The 26526-nt window shown below is 48.8% G+C and overlaps 1 protein-coding gene across 3 annotated transcripts in view; it reads left to right on the forward strand.

Moving 5' to 3' along the window:
* The first annotated feature begins 397 nt into the window (after positions 1–397).
* The window catches only part of SIPA1L3 (signal induced proliferation associated 1 like 3), an 83548-nt gene continuing 57419 nt past the window's right edge, over positions 398–26526 (forward strand). The window contains exons 1-3 of one of the 3 annotated variants that reach the window (XM_074937730.1): positions 417–442; positions 4761–4858; positions 6059–6242. The gene's annotated coding sequence lies outside the window, so the exon portion shown is untranslated. Of the gene's footprint in view, positions 443–4760; positions 4859–6058; positions 6243–26526 lie in introns of all 3 variants that reach the window. The other 2 variants (XM_074937732.1, XM_074937731.1) reach the window with 2 other exon arrangements.

Here is a 26526-nt window from a genome sequence, read left to right on the forward strand (position 1 = left end):
TTGATTGCAGAGTTTGGCCTATTGTGCATTCACCTACAACAGGGGAGCATAGCTGCTGTTGTTTTACATGGACACATTGTGGCGAGGCCGCTATTCAGATCCCTTCAGAATTCCCGAGAGGCTTTTCCAGTCTCTCCAGCACACATACGAATGTATCACTACCAAATGAATAATTAATGCTGCTGTAAATCTTTTATGCTCGCTCCAGTTTACCTAGGAGTGTCTGTGGGAGAGTGTTTAAAGCTGCTCTGTGTTTTTCTGCCGCTGTTCATTAAACGTGTAGGGAGTGTTCTCACTTGTAATAAAGTCATCTGGCTGGGAATGAGGCTGGGGGGGTGTCCTTGCCAAGCCGGGCTCCCGAGTTCTCTTGAAGCCAAGACATAAGAGTTGACAGGACTGCTGGAAAAGGCTCCTTCCATCTCACCAGTCGTGATGCAGGCCGGTGGGTAGTGAGTTTTGGTGCGGGTTAGGGTGGTGTGGGTGGAGAGAGGGACACTTTAAAAATATTAACATGTTTGGCTGGAGTTTCCCTGTTTACCTTGTCGGGGACTGAGTGTAGATGAGCCTGAGAGAGGGGAGGATCTGGGGAAGTGGGAGAAATGGAGCAGCACCAGGGCAGGTTGGTTGGCTGGGTCTGTGTGCTGTTCCCTCATGAGTTCTAAGCCCCTTAGCGGCCACTTCATGGTTCAGTAACAATACTTGTGTGCGCATCCCAATAAAGCTTTCTCTGGCAGTGGGATAGTTGTCTTTAGTGATAAAGGGGTTCTACTGTATTCCAACTGCAGCTGTAATTACCTTCACTGTAGCAGCATCTTAGACATGCTGTTGTTTTCTAAAGGTGGAATTGTGATGGCAGGGGGGGGCGGATGTGTGTGGCTTTATTTACACACGTAGGGAGGTACACACCCACCTCCAGGTTGTAGTTTGCCCGCAATAGAATCTGAGATTTGGTGCTGAAAGGAACACCTGTTCTTCTTGGTGATCTCGTTGCTGTAGGTGGACAAATATAACTATTTATAAAAAGAAAAGGAGTACTTGTGGCACCTTAGACTAACCAATTTATCTGAGCATAAGCTTATGCTTAAATAAATTGGTTAGTCTCTAAGTTGCCACAAGCACTCCTTTTCTTTTTGCGAATACAGACTAACACGGCTGTTACTCTGATAACTATTTATGTAGGGGAAAAAAGGGTCTTTCCAAAGACAGGCTCGTGAGCTTGTGCTGTCGATCCAGGGATGCCTTTCAGAAGGCAGCTTTCACTTTTCACCTGATAAACAATGTATTCTGGGATAAAAATGTTTTGTTTCCTAAATATACACTCAGGGAAGATGTGTGTGAACTGTAACATAGAACTTTGACAGGTTTCAGAGCAGCAGCCGTGTTAGTCTGTATTCGCAAAAAGAATAGGCGGACTTGTGGCACCTTAGAGATTAACAAATTTATCTGAGCATAAGCTTTCGTGAGCTACAGCTCACTTTATCGGATGCATGCAGTGGAAAACTGAGTTTTCCACTGAATGCATCCGATGAAGTGAGCTGTAGCTCACGAAAGCTTATGCTCAAATAAATTTGATAGAACTTTGGAATATAAGGCTTGAAAAATACCAAGCTGCTCAGCAATAAGATATTTTAAAAAACTATGGGGAAGTCTCTTGAAAATCAAATCGACGGGAGGCTGCGATACGTTTGCTTGTATCTCTTGCTAACCAAATTAATTGTTCCCCAGGCTGCTGAGCTGCAACTCATAAGTGATCAAACAAGAAACCTGACTCTGAATAAACAGGGAATGAAATTTGAATTAAACGTGTTCAGTTCAGGTTATATGCCACGTTAAATAGTTTCCAAGTTAATCTTGCAGCTGTATTATAGTCTTAAAAAAAAAAAGGCCGCACGCTTGGGCATTGTCATCATAGACTTTTAACACCAGGTATTTTTGACAAGTTTAGCACTTCTGTTAGTGCTAGTAGAACTTCCTGGTTTTCTAAAGTAATGAGACATTGCAGCTAGGCAGAACATTAATCTGCTGCGTAAGTCTTCAGCTTGACAACAGACAAACACTGCACAGGGCACGGCCAGCATTCCAGCCTTTATTCTCTATTTCGTTTTGTTTGCTTTCTCACAGCTGTAACCCTACTTACACATTGTACAAAAAGTCTGTTTATTAATACTTTGACGTGGAGAGCTTCCCAACGTAGGGTCTCAACACCAGAGAGGGACCTCGGACAGGGCTGGTCCCATTTTGCACAAAGCTGAAGAGGCTTTCCCAAGTGCACATGGGAAAGCTATGGAAGAAAAGATCTTAGTTTAATATCTGGTTTTTACCCAAAAGCCCTTTGACAGAGCCAACCAGGAAGTGCATCAGACTTGCCTGCAAGATCTCATGGGGCTGGTAGATTTGCTTTAGTTAATTTGTTCCTCTCCGATGGATGCCAGTGGTCACGGTGAACAGTTGCTCCATGTCCACTTTCATGTCTACGCGGGTCCTGCGGGGCCTGCTGCCGTAATAGCAGGAGCAGGATTAAAGAACTGTCCCTTGCAGGGCTCTGTTCTAGAGTATGTGCAGAAAGATCTCTAGGAAGTAGGTCTAGGAGAAGTTTTGGTGGTGCGGGAACTCACCTAGTCTATCTAACGGCTCTCGGGTGAAATGAGTGATCACCTTTTTCTGTCTGTAATGAGAAAATATTTTGATTGCGTGTTTTCCTCCACTCATGTGGTCAGACATTTGCTATTTATCAATCAATGTTTGTCATTCTGGTAGCATAAGGCACAATAAAAGTCTAGAGGTGAAGAAAAGGAACAAATGTTCTGACGAATTTTAGGTTTGATTGAAGGGATGCGCTTATCTAATAGAGCAGCTTTGAAATAAAGATGTTGCCAGTGCTAGGTTTCATCTGCTGCTGTTTTGCTGGCTGGTCAAGTGCCCTGAAGAATATCACTCCGGTGTTCCAGGTCCGTTACAGAGAGGCTGATCGGGTTTTCCCCTCTTTGCTGGTTTAGTTCTCTTCTGTTCATTTGTCCCTTTGCAGCAGTTGTTCTTGTAAGTTATTGATTTTTGACTAACAGGTTTTTTTTATACATGATGGAAACTAAATTGTGTTGGATCACCTGGTTGGTGAGGTTCTCCAAAGTATCCCCCCACCATTCATGTTTCATTTGATGCATGAAATCTGGGTAAATAGAATTGTTTGGTTTCACTTCTATTCAAGGCAGAATTCCTGACTCCTGGCTCTCTGAAAGGTTTGCACAGGATACACTATTCTGACAATCTAAATGGCACGAGAGCATTCTCAGAAAGAACGAAACAATTTAGTGTCTGAAATGGCTGTGCATTTCACACACGCACCAGAGTTGCCTTGACCAACATTCAGATCCCTTTTTAGAAGAAATATAGCCATTAAAGAAGTTTGTTTCACAATCCAGATTGTGGTTATGGAGGCTTTGGTGGCAACTGTGACTGTGTTAAAGGTGCAATAAGATTAAAGTCTTCTAGTTCTGGTCTTGAATATTTCTTGAAAAAGGTCCTTGGCATTATAAATCTCTGCATGGTTTTATTTCCTAAGGTGCTTCTGGGTTGATATGTGATGTAGTTCTTAAATCAGTATGCCTTCTAAAAAAAAATCACTTTTTCAGATGGCAAGTCAGTTAACTAAAAAGGGTTAAAAATGCAGCATATGTAAAAAGGATACTGTACTCCTGAGACATTTAAACAGAGGAAGCAGTTGCAGTTCTTATTTCCAGGAATGCTGCTGTTTGCAGTTCAGGGGGTTCGGCCACGGACCTAGTCGATTCCAGCTGATCTTTCAGCTGTATATACAGGAGTGTGTGTTTATCATCTTGGAATACTAGCACTGACCTTTCCTCCTCGGTGTGTGAACCAAGATGTGGGAGTCAGTAATTATGAGGAATTAGTGTTGAAAATTGGACCTGTTTATACATAATCATTAATAGATCTTCAGGCCTCACCCTAAGGTTAATACATTTTGGGCTGCATTTAAGTACATTGCGTTGTAATAGGGTTACTACCTCCAATAGGATTCCTGTCAGTTCTCTAAAACAGCAAAAGCAGCTCACTTTAACTCCTCTCTTTACGATGCCATTTGTCTTGTTTCTTTCGACTGAAAGCAGGTCTTCGACTGAAAGCAGGTCTGGGCGTCCGGCCCCGGGGGCGAGGGTGTTCAGAAGCTCCTTACTGAAAGGATTAGTTACAAGCTGCAGTGTACGTTCCTTTCTGTCAGGTTCCTGCACACTCCATCCTTGTGTACACAGCCTGGGCGTCTGTTTGAGTTGGCTGGGCCTCCATGCCGTAGGTACTAGCACCCTTCGCTCCAGGGGGATGCTGGGTCACTCACGTTGCGACATGGAGACTTGAATGGCTCAGAATGAAGGGCTGGCGGTGACCAGCAAGAGCAAAGTGTTAGCTCTGTGTATCAGAGGGGTAGCCGTGTTAGTGTGTATCCATAAAAACAGCGAGGAGTCTGGTGGAACCTTTATTTGTGGATGTCTGCACTCTGTGTGGATGTCTGCGCTTGTCGTGAAGCTCGGAGTTGTCCTGTTAGCAGTAAGGCCTAGGGAGCGAAGCCCGTGATACGCTTCCTTGGGTAACTTGCTCACACAGTTTACAAACAATGAGGCTACTTCTGAAAGTAGCTCCAGCGTAGATATTCACAGCCCAATCCTCTGAAGGCCGTCAGAGCATCATGCAAGAGCAGGTCCTAAGTCTTTTAGCCTCTAGTTTACACACAATCCATCTTTCTCTTTCAGAAGCTTGCCATGGCTCATCTTCTCCTGAGATAGCCTGAGTTACAGAGACCACGCTCCTGAGGCCGGAGGGAATGACATGCTACGGCAAGCCATATATTGTATGTACCTGCGAAGGCCCTTTCTGTCAGTATTATGGTATAAACTCTAGTATCTGCATAGGTAAAATCTCCACCCTTCTGCATCTCATGAGACTAAAAAATGGAATGCATCTCTTCAACTGCATGTAGTGAAAGACGACATAATCCTCCATAATTAGGCAACATAGTTGAGGTAACTGTTGCATCTTAAGTTTTCAGCAAGTTTATGTAATGCTTCCGTGGATTCTGAACCTGAGCCACGGGTATGGGCCACGCTCTGCCCTCAAATGCCTGAAGGATTCCAACCCATGCCGCTCTGGCTCTGTTGAGGGGAGTTATTTTGTTGGGCTTGCAGCCAAATGTTTTAGGAGGTTAATACAAATGAGTCTGTCTTACAATGAAGAGAAATGTAAAGCTTCATACTAAAATATTTAAACATGACGCTAATGTGGGGAATGATGATGATGAGCATTTTTAACTAACTTTGTTAGTAATTGACAGGTTGTTCATAGCCCAGTAGGAGTTAATATTTCCCTCTGGAGTTTTAACTGCTGTTCAGATAAACAGGAGTAAAATTGGAAGATGTTAAAAGATGGTTATAATAAATTCAGTGTATGCTTATACTTGGCTCTCAGTCTAAGGGGGCAGCATAGACCAGAGTGCTGGAAACTCCTGGCTACATTGCTGGCTATTTTGCTGACTCACTTCAGGAACTTGGGCCAGCTACTTTGACCCATATTTTCAAAGTGGCCTGTGATTTTTTGGGTCCCCAACTTGACACCTTGGCTTTGAATTTTTTCAGAAGTGGCGAGTATCCTACATCTCCAGCTGATGTCCATAGTTGTGCAGCAGTGCTGCATGGGCATTCTGTGATAGACAGAAAAATGAAATTAACAAGTGCAGGTAAAATCCCAGCGAGCGTAGGTTTAGTTATAGCTAAGTATTCTGCACTGAAATTCTCACATGAAGAGCCGAGAACTCCGCACCAAAACATCTGCACTCCAGGCCCGACAGAGATGCAGCATGCAAAGCATGCTGTCTCCAGGCAGCAGACTTGCCTTTGTGTCTAATTGGTAATGTTTCTCTGTGAGCCTTTAATTTGGTTTTGATTTGGGTTTGCTCATTGAGTTGACTGGTGTCCTTGTTTTGCTGCGTTCAGGAGTGCCCCACTGATCAGTGACAAACGGGGCTCTTCTTTGTGTATTGTCTGGCTGTTTTCAGCAGTAGCCCAGCATTGTGCTTTTGGCTCACAATGTGGGAATTGTGAAGGAACGCCGTTCCTGACCGTCCTGGCTCCCACACAGTGCTGCCCAGGAGAGAGTGCAAGGGGATGGCACTTGTTTCCAGGCTTGGGAATCAGACCTGCACGGAACATGTTCGCTGACCTTTCACAACGGGCAGAAAGGTAGGTGTTTTGAATTTTAGCTGACAGGAGCCAGCCACGTTACTACAGGCATCTGCCTTGTTTCAGTTTTGTCCTTGTTGTAAGTTGCTTTCTTTACTTTTGTGTTAAGCTGCATACAGTTCAGCAAAGGGGTTACTGCTTACATTTCAAATGTGTTCATTTTCCAGCTCTTCTGTTTTAAGCCAAACTCTGCCTTGTCCCTTTCCCTGGGAGGACTTCATCTAGTGGAAAATGACCTGTACTGGTTGTGCTGCAGTCTCTAGACACAACGGCCTACATTTCACGCCCAGCTCCGAATTTCTGGCTCAGTTGCACTCATGGCTGTTGTGGGCTGTTGGTGTGTGAATTTTGTAGTGCGGGTGTGACTAGGGGAAAGCCAGTAGAATGTGGCATTACTGAGCGGGACACAAAGGCTTTCCTCTCAGTGCCCTTTTTTAGTGAGTCAAGGTGTGTTATTTGTGTGACAGTTAGCACTGGAGTGCCCAGCCCAGGTCAGAGCCGAACAGGCACACGGTGAGGGACAGCGCCTGCCAGAAGACACACCATCGAAACAGACAAGACAAACGAAGGATTGCTGTCCCCATTTCACAGGGGGGCGGCGAGCACAGAGAGAGTCAGTGACTCTCCTAAGGGGAAAGAGAACATTAAGTGGTAGTGTTGGACTGTGTTAGTGTTCTCTGTGAAATCAGAAGACGTGTATTGCAGAAAGCAGGTGGTTCTCTTGGGTTAATCAAAAGATTTTTTTCTTTTCCCCCTAACCTTAGTATAACCATAATTTAATAAATTTGTATTACAGTAACATCCAGAGGCTACAGCTGGGAGCAGGGCCCCATTGTGCTAGGCACTGTATGTACACAGAGTTTGCAGATGCTGAGGTTTTATGGTACTGGGGCTTGGAAGGGTTTGCATGCCAATTTCTCCCCAGTTTTACAGGGTTTAATGGCTGGTCCCTGGTAGTTCTGAGAGAACCAAGCCCAGTGACCAGCACCAGGAGTCCAATATCGGCTCCCATTTCACTGCACTCGCCTCATCTTCCCACTTCCTTAGTACTGTTTTAATCCAGCATTATCGACATAATTTCCTGTACCAGGCAGTTAATCCACAGACTTCAGCAGCTGTGTAAGGAGCTCTGCCTCTCCTGGCTAAGGAAACTGCTGTTTCCATCTCTTGCCTTGACTGTTTAAAAAACCCCCAACATCTTGGCAAGGGTTTCTCATCCATGTGAACTGGAGCAGGGAGATGCAGCAGCTGCCCTTCTGAATCCGACTCCAAAGCCACAGCGGGTTTGGCTTGGTCTTTTAGGTAGATAGGCTGTTCTGGAGACAAACAAATGGGTCCGAGACTCTAAAATGGAGGGAGAGAAAATGTTACAAACCTCCCGGTAACATGCCCTGCAACAAACCAAGCAGCTTAATCAGAGGCATGTTGCCTGGGTGCTGATGGAATTTTACAGATTTGCTCCCGGGATGCTTCATGTGCAGATAAATGTATTACAGAATCGTAGCCTTACTCCCCTGTCCAGTCACACAGCACGTCTGAGAGAGTTCATTGCCAGGGCTGTCTGTCGTATCCCTCAGGCTCCCTCCTTTATGCATCTTAGCTGGGATTTTTCAAAGGCACTCAAAGGAGTTAGGCACCCACTGCATAAATTTTAAGGGCAGAAGGGACTGCTCTGATCATTTAGCCTGGCTCCTGGATAGCACAGGCCAGAGAAATGGAAATACACCCAGTGATTCCTGCAATGGAGAGAATTACTCCCCCCTCATGGCTTGTGTCCGAGTGAAGAGCATTTCTTAGTTTGGGTGGGGCTCTGATTGGTCCTGGCCGGTCCAGGTTATCTAAAAGCACTGATGGTTTATCTTTGGTACTCAAGGACCTGCATACCCTGCTGGTAGGATTGGGGGCCTCTGAACTGGTACAAGATGAGGTCTCGGCCCACATTTAGGAATGGAACTACAGCCCTGGCAATGCAGCGGAGTGGCTGTTTGCTTGTATGGGTGTGACGCTCAGAGGCCCACGGTCAGGAATCAGAGCCCGTCCCGGGGGCTGCAGGGAGATAGTGCCTTAGAAATCGCACAGCAGTGATAGGAGTAAAAACTGCCCCCTCCCCCCAGTGAGAGCAGCTCGCTGGGCAATGGCCAGCAGGGAGCCAGTGGCCCTCTTGCCTTGCTGTGTCCGGTGACGCTGCTCTGACATGACATGGAAAGTGGTGCTGTAATGGGGAACAATTATTGCCTTCGCACGCTTGCACCTTTCTCTGCCTCTTCAAACAAAGGCTAGAAGTATCTGTTGACACCACTGGTGGCTTTGTTACTCTGGCCTCCAATCCAACTAAAAATATCCTGTGCTGCCTGGCCCTGGGGCATGAGTGGGACAAGAGATGTGGGTGCACAACAGGTGACCTGTAGTGGGGAATGTAATATACCCTGGACAAGACCAAAGAGCCAAAACAAAAGCTCTCCGGCCAGCAGCTCTGAAAGGAGCTTCCCGTGCACTGCAGTTTCTTATGCAACTGGAGTCCTGTGGCTCCAGCGAGGTCCGTGGGCATGCCTCTGGGTGTGTGCACAGGGCAGGGAATGGGATCCTGGGAACTACCATCCTGGAGCAGACCCATGCTATCCCGTCTTCCAGCTGGCGCAGGAGGAGGGGAGACTTCCGGTTCCTCAGAGGTCTCTGAGCCAGTGACTGATGTGAAAAACTGAGCTCTGAGTGTAGGGTGTCATGACAGCACCTAGCTGGGGATTCCCAGCCCCTTTTCCTCCCTGGTAAAGGGCCAGCAGGCTGGGCTTTGCCCATGGCCTTGGCTAGTCAGTGTCCGTTCTAGATGTGTGCTCCCTGGACTAATCTGTGTCAGTGTTCATTGCAGGGCTTCCTGCACCTTCCTCCAATGCAGCCGGTACTGGCCACTCTTGGAGATGGGATATGAGACTAGATGAGCCTGCTGGATGGAGCTAGCCCGGCAGCTCCATGTTTGGAAGAGAACTGCCCAGACCGCGTAGCTGGGGTTGGACCTGGCTCCCCGCTCCTCACTGCACCCCATAGGGAGCTGGTTTTACTTCCAGGAATGTTCTTTATATACTGGTTACATTTCATTGCCTAGAGATGCTCTTTTGCCGGCCTTCCTTGGATAACAGTCACTGGAGGTTTTCAAAAGGAGGCTGGATAGCCATCTATCTTGGATGGTTTAGACACAACAAATCCTGCATCTTGGCAAGGGGTTAGACTAGCTGACCTTTGTGGTCCCTTCTAACCCTCTGATTCTGTGTCTAGCTTTGTAATTATGCAGCTGTTGGGGGAGACACCTGCAACCTCCCACCTGCTTTTGGGGGATGATTTTATGCGAAAAAGAGCAAAATTTGAACTGGCTTATCATTCGTAATGGCCAAATATTGACTTTGCTCTTGCTAATCCTCAGTGCACATAAAGGTGGCTACTCTGAGTTTGCTTAGCTGGAAAGAGACTGAAACTTGCATTTAAAGAAGTGTCTATGAACTCCTGTTTCCCAGTTTCTCCCAGTGCTTGTCTGCTCGGTGCACTTAGGTCTGTATTTCAACACTAGTCTGCCTGCCATTGTTGTTTCAAGTGTGGGAATCTCAACTTTATAACCACCCTTAGAGTAGGAAGATTTGACTTTGGGGAAGACTTTCTAAAGTGCACCCAGACACCGAACTCTTATTGATGTTCATTGGGAGTCAGGCACTGAACTGCCATTTGTACCTTTGAAAACCCGCCTCTGTAGCTGGCAGGCCACGGTTAGGTTCCTAAATCTGCATTTAGACACCTAAATAAATGGCTTGGCTTTTTGTGACTGTGTTGAGCACTCATTGGGTCCCATTGATTTCAGCCTCCACTGACTATTATGGTGCCCAAAAATGACCTTGGAAGACTGGCTTTGGGAATCTTGGCCAAGGTGTTTTCCTTTGTGCTGGAGCTTGAAAGGAAAGCTCCTCCCATGATAGTAACGAGAGCTTGAAGGATGTGTAGAAGATAGATGAATGATCTTAATAACTACACCGGAGGTAGTCTGTGATGAATAATTCTTTGGTAACTCTTGGTCATATGCCTGCTGCATTATTCCAATAACAGCTGTTATAAAGAACTAGTCAGCGTAGAGATGTTCAGTGTATTCCCTGGTGGGGAAACTGAGCAGAATCTACTGACCTTTGTTATCTTCAGAGGCTCATTGTTTAGGAACGTTACTTAGGGGATGCCGCATCATCGCTCAGATAGTTCTGACCGTCTGGGCTTCCAGCGCTTTCACTCTTACTGATGATTTCTCATGTCCTGGAGGAAATGCTGTTGCAGAGAGAATTGTGAGTAATCGAGAAATGACGCGCTGCGAGTTTCCTTCGCTTTGCAACCTCAGTGCCTAGAAGACATGTGAATGTGGAGATGGGAAAGGAAAAGATTACTCAGAGGAAATCTGGGGCTTTCTTCTTCAGCAGGAGTCACAGCTTAGTCAAGAGTTCAGGAGTCAAGCTCGTCCCATTGCCGTTGGGTGAACCATCTTGGGGGTGAATTTGGCCCAGGAATCTAGAACTGCACACTTCAGTGGGATGAACTGCTGGTCCTAGAAGCACAAGCCTCAAAGCCCGAGAATTTCCTTATTTGTAATGTGGCAATAAAGGAAGAAAAGCCACCTGATTATCTCTAGGTGCATTGTTTACTTCTGTCTCTAAAAGGGCTCCTGGGAGGGATAAAGGTTTATTCCGGTGCTTCCTGGAGATGCTTCCAATTGACATTGCAATTACTTGAGGTAAATATAGATTATACAAGTGTTTTGTTTTGCTTTGAATGAACTCCTATCAAGGCCTTCCTTTGAAAGTCCAGACTGGGATGGCATGCGGATGAGGAACTCCTTTGGAATTTAACCCTCTGGAGCTTGTTCATGCAGCATGCTTCGACTGGATCAGACAGCATGTTGCATGTTGGGTTACTTGCTTCTGCTTTAGTTTGATTTTGTTCTGCTTTTGTGACAGTTACCAAAATGTGCAGATTAGATTTTGGAACTTGATACCCATTTTGTACTGGGCTCCAATAGGCATGTGAACGGCTTTACCCCTAGGATCCAAAGAAAACATGCATGGCATTGAATTTATTGGTGCAATACATGACTTGAAAGAGCTAAGGAGGGGGTAGGAGAAGCTAAAGATGTAGGTAACGCAGGTGGTGAGAAGTGGGTTTGGAAATCAGACTGTAGCCCGGGAGCCTGCCACCTTTGCCTCTGCAGAATTGTTTTCTTGGTTGAATAGACTATCAGAATGGAAAAGAAATATTTGTGTCCCTTTGAAATGCTTAAGCATGTCGCTACATAACGCTGTGTGGAATGTACATGGAATTAATTATCCATGGATTGTGAAGTACATTTGAATAAATCAAAGGAGGTGCTTTCTGCTACGAATCCTCCAAATGAAATTAACGTTTAGATGCTTGGTCTGTGAATCATTTGGCATGGGGACAGGGTGACTTTCAGGTAATTGCTTTTAATAGCTGAAGTCTATATTTAAAAGCAGGTAATTCTGACTGACAATTTGACCCTTCAGATTGTTTTTCCCTTCACACTTGGATTGAGAGGGAGGGTATAACTTTGTAGCTGCTTTGTTGGTTTAAACATGTGTAGTTCTGTTGGGATGGATTTGGCCCTCTCTCTACTCAGGCTTTGAATATATTTGAACTGCAAAGGGTCACTGCGACGTGCCCGTTAGAAAGCCGGAAGTGTTGGGTTGAAGGGAGTGCCCTGGGGAAGTGGAGGGATAGATTGTCAGTATATCCTGATTAATGGCTAGTTTATTGGTATAATTTAGAGAAGCTCTTGTGGTTAAGACTCTGGAATGGACTTGGGAGATCTGGGTTCAGTTTCAGCTCTCCCACAGACTCGCTGTATGACCTTTGCTCTGCCCAGAGGTCACTTCCCCAGCTGTAACACGGGGTGCTCAGCCTGCCTTTCTTCTCCCACTCTTTGCATCTTGACTATTTAGGCCCCAATCCTGCGACCACTTATTCCAGTGCTTAGCTTTACCACTGTAAATCGATTTCAGATCAGTGGCACTACCCAGTAGTTAAGCACGTGCATAATTGTTTGCAGAATTGGGGCCTCAAATTGTGAGCACTTGGAGTTGAGGACTAACTTTCTAGGCTTATGTACAGCAGGGCCCTCATGGTGATGCAGGCCTGTGGGCACTGCAGTAATAAAAACACACAAAGAGGGTGTTCCTGTCTCTAAAGCACTAGGGACTTCCTCAAAAGAGGCAGAGAGGGTTTCCCTGTTGATACGTTGGTGCATACTTTTGTACTTACGCTTAAAATGATCAGTTACATGTAATGAAATCTTCTAAGCCCTGTCAGATCAGAGTAGCTCTCCTCCTGCCTTCGAGTTACTGCACAGTTCAGAGTGCGAGATGTGCCCAGTTTATTTTTATTTTAAAAACCTCTTTAAAAATTAGACTGGGAATTAATTAGATCCGAGCAGTCACTTGAATTCTAAAATCACACACCAACTGTTCATGCAACTTTTATCATGTTGCAGGAGGCAGAATACCTTTTCCTCATCACATTTACTTCGGTTGCCGTCCTCTCCCACCGTGTTGGCCTGGCAGCCCCAAAGAGCATCGCCTATATCAATAGTATGCATAATTTATGCTAATATCTGCCAAGCCATCTGTTGCTCGCTTTTTATTGACTGACTGAATGGCTCTTATTCAGTGTAATTATTCCACTGTAAACATCCCTTTTATCCTGAAAAAATGAAGTCAGTCTTTCAAGCACTCTCACTTTTCTCCGCTTTCTTCAACAAGTCTGTCTGTACGTGCGCGCGCATGTGTATTTTTAACATTGGAATCAAAGCCTTCTGCATGGATTTTCTCCGAAGCGGAAATGCTGCTCGGTTTATGCAAATACAGAGTTTACAGTTTCTTTTAGTACTAAATCTAAGCAAAGCTGCTGTAATGAAATTGAGCACTGCTCAACGATTCCCAGTGTGTCTGTGCCCTCGGAATCCAATTGTACGTGAAAGCTGGCTATCTCGTGAATTGCTTGAGCTGCTTCTTCGTGTTTAGGAGGCATTTCTTTGGACTTTTCATTCTTTCCAGGCTGATTTCTGTTGTTGGCCTCAGTACTTCACTCAGTCACAGTTGTAAATCGTGAATCTGTAAATAATTACGGCTGGTGGCCAATTAAAACACTCTCTGTTTGTTTGTTTTCCCTGAACTGTGGCAGAAGGAGGTGAGTTGCATTTCCCGTGACCCCTGCAGCAAAACATAGCTTTTGTTTAACTGGAGGTGGGTCAGGCTTTCACAGGAGCAGAAGATAGCAATATTGTCCCGCACTTCAGACTTAAGGAGTGCATGATGATGGAGAAGTCAGAATGCATCTCTGATGGCCTTATGTGGCAGACATTTGTCTTTGTGATCAATTTCAGGGTTTCTAGTGTCCTGGAGCAGCTTCTGAGCATTGCTGGTGAAATATTTTGCCCTCTTTCAGACTGAGTCATAAAGTAAACAAAATATTGTATCCGTTTTAACGAAGTGCAAGAATCCAGGAACTGTTACCTAGGGGAAAATCTCATTAGGGTGCTCTGCCTGTTTGTTCTCACTACTAACGGTGGAATTGCCAACAATATCAGCAAACGCCTCTGAAAGTTCTTACTGGCCACAAACTTACTGTGTCTTAAATCCATGGCCAGCAATGAGTTCTGGGGTTGCATGTGTCTGCATGGCAGGTGGCTGCTCTGAGTGAAGAGGTATTCCACCAGGATGAATCTGGCCCCAGGATTTCCAGTAAAGATTTTTATGGCTGGGATTTCAAAGGAGCCTGTAGGAGTTAAGTGCCCAACTCCCTTATGCCACTTGGAAATCTGACCCTAGATCTGCTATAACTCTTTCATAAAGAAAGCGGAGTGAGATTTTCACTTAGGAGAGTTAGGAGCACAAGTCCCAGCGAAAGTCGGGGCGTCTTGTGCTCCTGATTTCTTTAGGTGCTTTTGAAGTCCCCCTTTCTAAAGCCTGGACCTGATGCTAATTGGGGTTGCAGAGTCACTTGCTCTGCTGTAAAGCTGGTATGAGACCAAAATCGGGCTCCCTTTTCTTTATCTATTTCTCTTTTGGCCCCGTTTCGTTAGCTTCCGCTCCGTGAGTTGTCATGGCGAACAGCCCTCCAACCTGCCTGCGTGTCTGATGCTGGAGCCAAATGGTCATCTGGCCTCTCTCTGACCAAACGGCCTGCCCTTTGGTCCGATAGCCATCTGGTCAAGGGGACAGTGCAGGCTAGAGCACATCTTTTCTTTTCCCTTTGACAGCTCAACTGAATGCTGAACATCAGTGGTTTCTCTTGGGAACCTGGCTGCCTGGTTTCATGCATCTGACACGGATGCACTATAGGAAAACCTGTTGCTTAGGGTTCTCAGCTGAGTATATTGGTGTGACAACGTGCAGGTAGTATCTGTTAGTCTGGGATAGGTTGCTCCGAGCTTAGTGGGTTTCTACATGGCGCCCGTCTCATCTTTCCCAGTGATGACACAGCTGCTGCTTCTTGGATTTCCACTGTGCCTTTGATTTCGTTTAAGTTTGAGGAAAACTGCTCTGTGTTAATTCCAAAAGTATATAATTAACTGAGCATCGTGCTCCGAAGTCACTTACTTTGTTTTACACAGTCCCTCCCTATGTGTATTTCCCAGGAGTGTGGCTGTCTGGGACTGGTTTCTGTGCAAGTTTCTCTACCTGCTGTGGTTTTATGTTAAATCTTTTCTTCTCGGGGCACTATGCTGCCTTCTCAGAGCTCTGTCTAGTGGCCTAAGTGTTGTTTAGGGCCACTGTGCCTTGTTAGTATTGCTAGAGAGACCAGGTGGGTGAGGTGTTACCTTTTGTTGGCTCTCTTGGTGAGAGAGACAAGCCTTGCCACTTTCACAGAGCTCTTCTTCAGGGTTGTGGAGAACTAGGAGTGATTCTCTGTAGAAGCAACGTGTGTCTCTCACATTTATTTCTGGCCTTCTGTTTAACGTTCGGGGAATGCCTGTTTTAATTGGGATGGTACCAGCATTGAGGGATAGTGCATAGGTATATGACTAGAATATGAAATATTATATATATAAAATAGCAGAAGCAATCATGTTGGGGTTGTCACCATCATACCTGATGTTTAGGAGATTTTCTATGTTGGGAGTTTACTGGGTGGGACAAGATGCCAAGGGGGAGTTAAAGGGGTTGAACTATGCTGTTGAATCGTTTAGTGGGAGTTTTGTTGGGAGTGGGCAGGAATTAATTGTGGTCCAAGGAGCCTGCCCTGGTGGCCCAGAGAATGAAGTATTTGAAGCTTATTTTATTGGGTTATAGGAGTGCCTAGGGGGCTTTAGGCTGTGGGGGCCTTGCTTGCCGGGGTGCGGTATGGACATGCAGCAGCCGGGAGTGTGGTACAGACCCTGCACTGAAGAGTTTACAACCCAGACAAGACAGAGTAAAGTGGGTGGGGAGAAAAGATTGTATCTCCATCTGACCGACGAGAGATGGGAACAGGCATCTTCCCTACAGAGACAGCTATTGAATTGATAGGTTGGAGAGCCACTGGTGCAGCAAAGTGGGTTTGAGATCCTGACTTGACTGGCTTTTCTGCAGTTTCTCGTCTTGCATAGGGGGCTGTGTAGTCGGATTTTTGAGACTGTGTAATAGTACTTAGGTTCAGAACTAATCAAGAAACGGATCAGCTGCCGGATCCGTCTCCCATGCCGAATTTTCCATAGGAGCCTGGCAGCAGTGTGTGTGTGTGTGTGAGTGTGCGCCTACCTACAAGCCCAATTTGGGAGAGAATTATTCCCTTACATTCTTTGAGTGGCTGCACATGTCCATTCTGCTGCCAGTGTGTGCTTGCCTCGTGCACGGTTGTCAGAGAATTTTTTCCCCTCAGCAGTACCTGATGGGGTGGCCCAAGTGCCCTCTGTGGACACGTACCCCGCGTGCTGGTATGGGAGGCTGGAGCTGCCCCTGGCCCTGCCTTAGTTCCTTCTTACCACCAGTGAGGGTTGTTGGAGCAATTGCAGACCTGTTATGACAAGTGCTTCCCTCCCTGCTTTGTATACATATCCGGCTATTGTTTGTTAGTTGGGTTTAGTGTAGCTAGATTTTAGTTGTAGGTTTTGGTTTGGGTCACACTCTCGTTCAGTACCAGGATCGGTACTGGAACAATGCTCCGCTCACAGGTTAAGTCCTGCCAGACGTGCGCTAAGCCTACGCTGGTCAGCAACCCACACCCACGTGGTTTGAAATGTTTGGGAGAACCCAAAGAAGTAATTTGCCTCTGGGGCTTTAGCATAACCAGCTCAATTCGTGGCAGGGCTGCTTACCTTCCAGGAAACGTTAGCAGATCAGCTGAGCAGGTCCTTCTCCAATCACCACGAGTGGTCATTACACCCAAACGTGGCCAGATCCATCTTCTAGCTTGGGGGGCTCTCCAAGTGGACCTCTTTGAAACAAAGACCATCAGAAAATGCCATCAGTTTTGTTCCTGGGGAGGTCTCGGCCCAGGCTCTCTAACAGATGCTTTTCTCCTGTCCGGGAAGAATCCCCTCATTGTACGCCTTCCATCCGATTCCGTTGCTGCCGACTGTCCTGCACCAAGCACACCTCTAGATGGGCTCGAAGTATTGCAGCTTTATTCATACAGGCAACGCTAACACATCTGTAGGAGATTTGACGTCCCAAAAGGCTCCAAGGTAGTAAAGACAAGCTATTTAGATCGGTGGTGCGGACAGGCTCCAGTGGAGATGGTGGCACCGAGCCATCATTGTTTGTACAGCACCCGACGCAGAGTGACTTTCCAGGGGATCAGAGACAGGAAGAGAACCCAGGCATCCTTACTCCCAGTCCTGTGCCCTACTGCCTGGGCCGTGCCGTCCCACGCTGCAGATGTTTCCTCAGCGCGGCAGGGATGGGCAGGGCTTGGGCGAGGGGCTAGAAGGGAGTGTGAAGGGGCGGCAGGGATTGATCTTTGAGGCAGGCTAAGGAGGAGAGGCTGGCTGCATGTTCCTGGAGTGCGCCATAACACCGCTTTGACAAGCACTGCTCATTTCATTATTTAGAACGTGGGGTACTGCCTGATCTCCATTGACGCTGCCTCGGGCTGCTCTGCAAGGGCGTCAGTGAGGCTAGCGGAGACTGGTCATGAATCAGAGATGTGGTATCCATCTTTGAGAGCATCTCCTCGGAGCCTCACTGCGAAGGGTATCTGGTGCCACAGGAGCTGTGCCGTCCAGCTCCTGCTCTCCAGCCAAGGTGGCAGGGCTTCTGCAAGCTGGGGAGGGCGGTAAACCTGCAGTGGGGACTCCTGGGATGAGTGCATAGAAACGCCTCTAAAGAGAGAGAAGGGGTGTGGAAAAGCTGGTGGAGTTCAGTCAGCTCCCAAAAGTCATCGACAGCCTGGTCTCAATCCAGAGCTGCACCACTTTAACTAGGAGTGACTTGAAACCGATTCAGTTAAACTGGTGCAATATGTTGTTTAAGCCAAGCTAGTTTGTTTTGTTTACCACTTAGGAACAGACTTGAGACAAACTGAATTAAGCTGTGTCACGGAGTCCCTGGGTGATGCTCTGGAACTGCTCCCCATGAAGCCAGTCTGGGGAAGTCTCCTTTCTGTGAGCAAGACTGTCTTCAGGACACAAAGCTCACACAGCTTCCACCTTCCTGGGTCTGACCTCGGAGCATTCAGCCTCCTCTGTCCCTCCGTGCGCTTCCCCCAGCGAGTCCGCCCAGGTGGGGTCCTGGGGAAGCCAGAAGGTCCTGCCCCCAACTCCGCAGTCAGACGGGACTCTCAGCCAGCCAGTAAAACAGAGGTTTATTAGACGACAGGAACATGGTTTAAAACAGAGCTTGCAGGTGCAGAGAACAGGACCCCTCAGCCGGGTCCATTTTGGGGGCAGTGAGCCAGATAATCAGGTCTGCACTTCACTCCATGTCTCCAGCCAGCCCCAAACTGAAACTCTCTCCAGTCCCTCCTCCTCTGGGCTTTGTCCCTTTCCCAGGCCAGGAGGTCACCTGATTCCTTTGTTCTCCAACCCTTTAGCTCTCACCTTGCAGGGGGGAAGGGCCCAGGCCATCAGTTGCCAGGAAACAGGGTGTCGGCCATTCTCTGTGTCCAGACCCCTGCACACACCTGCCCTCTAGGGCTCTGCAATGATCACACACCCTTATCCCACCCCCTAGATACTTAAGATCTGCATAGGGGAAACTGAGGCACCCCCACACTATTCAGAGGAAACATTAAGAATAGTCCCACTTCGTCACAAGCTGCTCTTAACCCGAAATCCAGTGAGTATACCCCTGTGGGAGCTAGTTTAATTAAACTGGAGCAAGTTCAGGTGTAGACAAGGGCTAAGAGGCTTATTGCATTAAATGGGGTGTTTGAAGTAGCAGCCTGCTGTTCTGTATTCATTCTACAGACCAAGATCCTCTGCATCCAGAGCCTCACTTAGCTGCATTCCTGCAAGCAGAACCCTTGGACTAGCTATGGAATAGCTCTGGGGCTGGCTCTGGGTTAACTCTGGTATCCCCAGGCAAGAGATGCTGTCTGGGCCCGATTCTCTGTCGCCTGTTGCCTTGTGCAGTCACATACACCTGTGCAAAGTGGAAGTGAAATGTGACCATCACAACAGCCGCATTGTGCACCTGTGACACACAGCGCAGGGCAGCAGGGGCCTGGGCCCTCCATTTAACTGAGGGGCATCCCAGGGATTAAGGGGAGATCAGACGCCAGACTGACTCAAACTGAGAGCTCTGACGTCTCGGACAAGTCCGCATCTTACTGCCGTGCTGCAAGGACCGCAGCTCAGCGTCCGCAGCTCCCATTGGCTTCAGCAGGCGCTCCGAGTGCTCCGCCCTTCTGAAAACCAGGCCTTAACCTCCAGATGTCCTCTCCTCGGGAAGGAGGACTCGGCCCCTACATCCTGCTCCCCTCTCCACTGAGAGTCCTAAGCATCTGTCTGCACTGACGCTAATCACTTTCCTGTCACCCCTTTGTGTTGTGACAAATGAGAGATTTTGACTTCAGGTGGGGAATGAGCAGCAGCAGGCACAGATGGGCTCTCGGGAAACAAAGGATCTGGTTCCCTCACAAAGGTTCATGGTTATGGAGCATCGGGCGAGGATGTGGGGAATGTACAATACACCAGCAGGGCTGTATCTATATCAGTGGGTTTCAAACTTTTTTTCTGGGGACCCAGTTGAAGAAAATTGTTGCTGCCTGCAACCCAGAGGAGTGGGGATGAGGGGCTGGGGCAGAGGGTTGGGGTGCAGGGATGAGGGCTGTGGGGTGGGGCCAGGAATGAGGGGTTCAGGATGTGGATGGGGGCTCTGGGCTGGGGCAGGGGGTTGTGGTGCGGGGGTGAGGCCGGGAATGAGGGGTTCAGGGTGTGGGGGAGGGGTCTGGGCTGGGGCTTGGGGTGCGGGAGGGGGTGCAGGCTCTGGGGTGGGGCCGGGGATGAGAGGTTTGGGGTGCAGGAAGGGGCTCCCGGTCAGCGGCGCAGCGGGGGTGCTAAGGGAGGTGTCCTGGCACCGCAGACCACGCTGCGCCCCGGAAGTGGCCACCAGGAGGTCTGGCTCCTATGCGGAGGGCTCCATGCAGCTCTCGCCTGCAGGACCGCCCCCCCAGCTCCCATTGGCTGGGAACCAGCCAATGGAAGTGCAGAGCTGGTGCTTGGGGCAGGAGCAGCAGGTGAAGCCCCGTGTCCGCCGCGCCTAGGAGCTGGACCTGCTGCTGGCCGCTTCCAGGGGCACAGCACGGTGTCAGAACAGGTAGGGACTAGCCTGCCTTAGCTGGGCAGCACTGCCCACGGGATTTTAATGGCCTGTAACGACCCAGCGCCTTACATTCCACGACCCAGTACTGGGTTGCGACCCGCAGTTTGAAACCACTGATCTAAATAGCTTGTCTTTACTACCTTGGAGCCTTTTGGGACGTCGAATCTCCTACAGATGTGTTAGCGTTGCCTGTATGAATAAAGCTGCAATACTTCGAGCCCATCTAGAGGTGTGCTTGGTGCAGGACAGTAGGCAGTACGCCATGGCTCCCATGTCAAAGTACCTGCTTTAGATATGGGGACAGGAACTCCGGCTCTGATCCTACCTGTGCAGGGGGGAGATTTCTCAAAGGCCCCAAGGGTAGCTAGGCAGTGTAGGGTAGGATTCCCAAAAGCACCTTGCTCCTTAGTCACCCAGGAGAATTGTGGGAAGGGATTGCAGGACCGTGGCTCTCCAGTGTTATCGCAGAGCTAACCTGTGCCCAGAGTGGGCACTAGCCGCTACCTCAAAGGTGATGTCTCTCAACTCGAGCCACATGCGGGGACGAGTACTCCTGCTGGGCTCCTGCCAATCCGCAGGCCAGGAGCTGGGCTGGCAACTCCCAGGGCTGGTCTGTGAGCCTCCCAGGAGAAACAGGAGCTCAGTCTGCCCAATGTCCCCTCCTGATCATGGTGACACTCCACAGGCCTTCGCCTGCTCCAGCCCTGTTCTGCACTCCTGAGTCTGATTCTGACCCCGGTTCTGACCCCAGCTCCGACCCCTCCCTGTCAGTTTCTGAGGGTAGCCCCCGCCCATGCCAGCCAACTCATGTTACTGGCACCACTGCACATGAGGGAGTAGTTAGTGTGGGGCAGGCGTCAGTGTGAACACTTGAGCTGTAACAGACGGGAAGATAAGCCCTTAGGCACATGTGAAAATCCCTGCCTGAGCCCATGGGAGTTGGGTGCCTGACTCCCATCTGTGCCTTCCCCAATAGCACACGCTTAATGTGAAGCACATAAGCTGTCATAGCTGCTTAAAACTAAACAGCATGAGAGCTGGCAGGCCGGGGCCTGGAGAACCTGGGGGGACTGTCCTGACCTGTATGCTCTGCGCCGTGTTCTTCAGTCTGTAGCCAGAGGCAGGGACTCCCGCAGACTCAGTGACACTTGGGCTGAGCTTTGTGTAAGGGGGGGAATAGTCCCGCTCTTGTGGGGAATTTTCCTGGCTTCTGCACGACCCCGGTGAAGTGGGCTAGCGAAAGGATCTGAGTCCTCGCTCCCACTTCCTTTACCCAGTGGCCTCCCTGCCCTTGAGGACTCCCCTTCCACTCTCCTGTCTGGCAGAGTCCTCGTAACCCCAACAAGGCTGGGCCCAGGATTCCGGGGGGGCTCGACCCCCAACCCTGCTGTGGTCACCTGGGACGGGGGCTAGGGTGTCCCCACTCCGAGGTACTCTCTCTGCCCTGGGCACTTCTCTGACCCACTGACTATTACGTACAAGTTAAAGCAAATGCAAGTTATTTAATCAACAATTAATTTTAAAAAGAATAAGGGAAAATGGGAAAGGTTAAAGGAAACACATCACCCCGCTCTGGGGCTGGGAACATCACAAACAGCGTCTCTGGAACGTCAGGGCAGTTCACAGTCTGCTCCTTCTAAGTCCCAGGCCCCTTCTCAGGCCCTGGCCGTGCTGCAGGGATGCTGGGGGTTGGACACTCACTCTGGTGGTGGCCACACGCTCTCAGGCTCTAAGTGGTAGGACCCTTCTGCCCAGTGTCACCCCCGCCCTGTCGGGGTTACGATCCAAGCCTGGCCTGCAGAGCCTCTTGGCTGAGGTGTCTCCCTGTGCTGGGCCCGCTGCCCAGGGTCCCCCTCGCTCTCCCCAGCTGCTCACCGCACCCAGCTCCGGAGACTGCTCCAGCCCCAGCTCCACCACTCGGTCTCTGCACGGCTGCTGCTGCCTCCAGCTCCCTGGGCTGCTTCTCTGGCCCCTCTGGCTCTGGTTGCTGCAGCTCTGCTCCCAGGGCAGGTCTGCTCTGCAGGCTGCTTCTCTGACTCTGCTCCTAGCACGGACCTGCTTCCTGGGCTGCTTTTCTGGCCCCTCCGGCTCTGGCTGCTGCAGCTCCGCTCCCAGGACAGGTCTGCTCTGCAGGCTGCTTCTCTGACTCTGCTCCTAGCACGGACCTGCTTCCTGGGCTGCTTTTCTGGCCCCTCCGGCTCTGGCTGCTGCAGCTCTGCTCCCAGGGCAGATCTGCTCTCTCTGGGCTGTGCCTCTGGCTTTGGGGCTGCAGCTCTGCTCCCAAGACAGGGTCTGCTTTTCTGGTCCCTCTGGATCTCGCACAGCTCTGCTCCCCAGCTCAGCTTGGGCCCCTGTTTTCTCCTTAGCTCGGCCCCACTCTGTCTGACCCAGGCTATTCCAGCTCACACGGAGGACGGGACGTCCCTGGCCTCCTGACTCCCTGATTAGCCTGCCCACCCTGTCATTCAGGCTGACCTGCAGCATTGGCCTCTCCCCATTGTTCCTGGGGACTATCAGTCTCAGGGTCCTGATTCCCCATAGACCCTTCCCCTTTTAGTACTGGGAGCTAGCCAACCAAAACACCCCCACTGAATGTTAATAAGGAGGCAACAGTCCCCTTACATTTGGGTGAATTTCTGTCTTCAACGTGACCAGCATCTAACCCCTGTTCATCCTGCCCAGTGGTGATGGTCTCTTCAGGAACTACCACCACCATGCGCTGCTTCTAACGAGACAACGTGGGCATGGCCTCTTCTCAATATGTCATTGTATGAAAGGCAGGATTAACACTCATCACGTGCTGCTGGAATTAGCTGCCCCAGACTCCAGGAGAGAACCTAATTTCAGTCTCGGTGCAAACTCTTGCAGCCCTTCCCCAGCGCGCTGGAATAAATCCTTGCTTTGTGCAGACACTTTGGTAGATTAATCAAAGCCCTTACATTTCTAGATAATACAGGGATTTCAAATCATCAGATTGCACCAGTTTGAAGGCTTCCATGAGGCCGCCCTGTCGTCATGGTAACCTGCTGTTCGGATTAGGGATATATTTTAGAGGGTTGGACTCCCAGATCCACTTCAGAGTTCTTCCTCCTTCAGAAAAACGTTCCTGACTCTGTGGGAATTCCAGCCAGGAGCTCCATAATGTACACATCAGTGAAATGACAATGCTCAGAGCCCTTCATGCTACAGAGTACATAAAAATGAAGGTAGATCAAAGGTGCATGTGGCTTTTCAGTCTCACTTTATACTTATCAGCCATTTATACATGGCTTATAAAGGGTTAAAAAGTGATGCCTCTGGAAGATCCTTCACGTCAACTTGCCGCACTAATGCCAACATCCTTGCTGACGCCAATGTCACCAGCATGGAAGCCATGATCCTCATGAACCAGCTTCAGATGTGTGCAGATGCCAGACTCTCGCCCCCCAAAACAAGTTCTCTACTCTCAGCTCACCCATGGTCAGAGATCCTGGGGTGGCCAGAGGAAACGCTACAAAGACACACTGAAAGCGTATCTTAAGAAAACTGATGTGGACATCCCAAGCTGGGAGGAGCAAGCCACCGACCAACCCAAATGGCACCATATCCTCCATCAGGCAGCGGCCCGCTTCAAGAAGTGCCTTGCCCTTGAAGCTGAAAAGAGAGAGAGAAGGAGGGAAAAAGAAAGAACTTTCTCCTAGCAGGCAGCTGACCTGCCAGGAAATGTCTGTACCTACTGCGGGCGCATTTACGGTTCCAAGATCGGACTCCTGAGTCGTCTCAGGACCCATATGTAAATCCGTAGTAGAGATCATCCTCGAATCGAGGGATCGCCAATCCATCAATAAAGAGTTAAGAAAGGATTATTCGCTATTACTAGCCTGTCATAAACATGACTAACATATTCTAGGTGGTTACAGGTGTCACAATAGGAGGGGTTCTGGTTGGTTATAACCAACCTCTTGACTTGTTGGACTCTGACAATCTCTAGTAATTGCACAACCATCTATTAAAACATCTATTATTAACCCTTAACAAAATGTGTATGATGACTTTACCCACGTTTCCGCATGCCCTTGGGTGGGAAGCACAGAGCCTGTGAGCTGTAAAAGAGGGGAGACCTATATCTCGCTGTCATCATTATTTCTCCTGACTAGATCCAAGGGCTTGTCCTGATCATCTCTTGCCAAATTAGTGGCCAGTGGGCATTTCCAACTTTCTGGTGGCCTGGACCTGCTAGAAAAAGGTCTATAAAATCCTGACTGGTGTGGAAAAAGGTACTAGAGAAGTGGTATTGATCTTTTCACAGAACACAAAAACCAGGGGTCATGCAATGAAACGAGTGGGCAGCAGGTTTAATACAAACAAGAGGAAGTACTTTTTAGCACAGCCAGCTAGGAACTCATTGCCAGGGCATGTTCTGATGGCCAAAAGTATAACTGGGTTCAAAAAACAACTGGATAAGTTCAGGGAGGATGGGTCTGTCAATGGCTATTAGCCAAGATGGTCAGAGACCCTACCTCGTGCTTGGAGTGACCCTAAACCTCTGAAGCCAGAAGTGAAAGACAGGTGGCTCACTCCATAATTGCCCTGTTCTGGACACCCCCCCAAGTCTCTGGTCCTGGCAGCTGTTGGAGACAGGCTACTGGGCAAGATGAGCAGCCTGGCAGCTCTCATGTTCCTCAAGCCAACACGAAGGAGTGCAAGTAAAACCACCCTGAGCCCAAGCTCTGCTAACTAGTACAGGGGAACGCCATAACTTGGAGCTAAAATAAAATGACCAACCCCTAAATGTCTAATACAGGTCTCCCCTCTAATCTCTTCTGCAGCTGAGTGTAGAAGTGCTGGGAGTCAGGCTGAATGAGGCTCCCGGGGGAGGTGAGACTGTCCTGAGCTAAATGGAGACGCTCCATCTCTGTAACCGGGGAATCCAGCTACCTCCACAGTGCAGATCTGTTTTCCTCTTCCTTCAAGTGTATTGCTGCATGGAAGAGAAGCAGTTTAGCATGAATAAATCACTCCATCAGTCTGAGAATAGGCATGCAGCTCAAGTGCTCATGCGTCGTTTGTTTCCCTGAAGGGACGTAAGCAGCATTCTGAGCAGCATTTGTGTTTGGAAACGCCGGTCCAGCCTATCTGAGTTCATCCTATTTAACCTGTGAGTCTGAGTCCCACGTAAATGGATCAAAGCGCCATGCGTGGATCGCATGGCAAAGAGACAATAGATACAAAATCCCATTCACATCCATAACCTTCTGTCCCAGTCAGAGCAAGCAGCGACTTCGTTCAAACTGATAGAGGAGACGGTGAGCCAGATACTCAAAAGACGTCCAGCAGCTCCCATTGCTTTCAGCATGGGTGAGATTCTGCTCTGTGCTCAGTGAGAGCTGTTGGGTGCTTGAGAATCCTGCTTAGAGCCTTTTTGTTCAAAGGGCAGTTTTCTCTGGTCCCCCTGCTAAGGCCTTTAGCGGGCAGGAACGCATTTCAATTTGGTGGCTGCATGATCAGAGAAATGAGCTGACCTGGTGCTGAGTTGTGTTTCCCTGCCAGAGAGATTATAAAAACCCAAATCAAATTGTACACCTTTCTGAACAGGAAGTAGTATTGATGCAATATGCAGGGGCCTTAAATACCTAAAAATGCTCCCCCCGGTCCTGTTTCATGATTAAATGCTGCAACAATGCATGCAGATCTCCCAAACGCTGTATCTCAGGAGAGTCAGATGAGGTCTCCAGCGCCTGGCTTTGTGATGCTTTCGAAATATGGCCCTCTCTCTCTTTTTTTTTTTTTTATTGGAGTTTAAACAATCCCTGGAAGAAATATGGAGAAATTAAAACTTGACCGTGTACCTGCCGCTGGGTATAATGGATGAAGCCTGCCAGCCTTTAAAAAGAATTTTTAGCCGACTTTTTGGATGCCTCTTTAAAGTGAAGTGTCTGGCCTCCAGATCTCTGGGTGCGGAATTGAGTGGCCCCACCCTGCTGTTCAGTGAGCATTCCATGGAGCATGTGACTCTTTTATTGTACAAAAGTGGTATCGGTTTGCTGTTTACACAAGACAAAAGTGCCAGCATACTTCTCGTGCTTCGTGCCCGACGTCTGCACCACCTGCAGCTTTGTTTGAGTCCATGCTGCTGTTACTTTGCACCATGCTGAACTGCCCTGTATCTGGAACCTACGTGTTCCTTCCGCTTACCAGCTGTAGTTGTCTCGCTTGGGTGCCAACGACCGTTAACGCCCTAACGAGCAGCAGGCTGCAGGAGTGGCTGCCCAGGCACAGAGAACTAGAAGCCGTGTGCCCAGCAGGGCAGTGCAGTAGATCAGCTGCGTGAGTGGTCAAGTGGCAGGTGCCCACCGTAGCAAAGCGTATTGCTGGCCTGCTGGGTAACCTTGGACAAGTCGGCTCTGCTCGCTGCCGCTCGCTTTCTCCCTGAACACTGGGGATCTCTGGAAAAAGGCACTGCAGTTCATTCCCAGGTTCCTGGGCTCCATGCTCTGATGCTGTGGCCTCTCGTGGAAGTCTGCAAA

This window comes from Natator depressus, chromosome 23 (assembly GCF_965152275.1).
Source record: "Natator depressus isolate rNatDep1 chromosome 23, rNatDep2.hap1, whole genome shotgun sequence".
Lineage (NCBI taxonomy): Eukaryota > Metazoa > Chordata > Testudines > Cheloniidae > Natator > Natator depressus.